Source organism: Pleurodeles waltl, chromosome 4_1 (assembly GCF_031143425.1).
Source record: "Pleurodeles waltl isolate 20211129_DDA chromosome 4_1, aPleWal1.hap1.20221129, whole genome shotgun sequence".
Classification (NCBI taxonomy): Eukaryota; Metazoa; Chordata; class Amphibia; order Caudata; family Salamandridae; genus Pleurodeles; species Pleurodeles waltl.
The window spans coordinates 41,271,999-41,272,634 of record NC_090442.1 but is presented as its reverse complement, the minus strand read 5'-3'; the positions used below and the strand labels follow the sequence as shown (position 1 = coordinate 41,272,634).

At 40.4% G+C, this 636-nt stretch overlaps 1 non-coding gene across 1 annotated transcript; it reads left to right on the top strand.

Moving 5' to 3' along the window:
* The first annotated feature begins 239 nt into the window (after positions 1–239).
* Positions 240–312, top strand: TRNAR-UCG (transfer RNA arginine (anticodon UCG)). Its single transcript has one exon. It is a non-coding gene; the product is annotated as a tRNA-Arg (tRNA).
* The last annotated feature ends 324 nt before the right edge of the window (positions 313–636 follow it).

The window sequence follows — 636 nt, the reverse complement described above, 5'->3', positions numbered from 1 at the left end:
AAATACCATTGCAGCATAAAACAGAGTATTCAATAAAAGAAGAAAGGAGGATTAACGCCAAAAAAGCACAGCATAAGATATGAAACTTTGGAAATTATCTAGATATTGTTTGAAAAAACTCCTTTGATGGAAAGAAGATGAAGAACGGTATGGGATCCTGTCCTGCGCACCTGTAATTGATATGTTCCACATCCATTCATACCACCTAACCCTAAACACCCAAACATATTGCAGTCAGTGACCATGTGGCCTAATGGATAAGGCGTCTGACTTCGGATCAGAAGATTGAGGGTTCGAGTCCCTTCATGGTTGAGTCTTTTTCTCACAGCACCCAACTTATCTTTACATACAAACTGGAAACATACTCTTACAATACTCCTTTCACTCTCACTCATTAAGAAAGCCCAATGCAAACAGCACAATCAGTCACGTTATGCCTTCAGCATTGCTACTTTTCTGTCTTTCTGCCATACCAAAGTACCTCTTCATAAATGCCACGGATATGCAATACGTATACAACAATATGACATGGCACAATCATTCTGAACAGAACTGTGGGTAGATTCAGTGCAGGGAGTGTGTGCGTGCAGAAAGCAGAAACTATGCATGGGTAGAAGCTCTATGATTTTCTCCAGG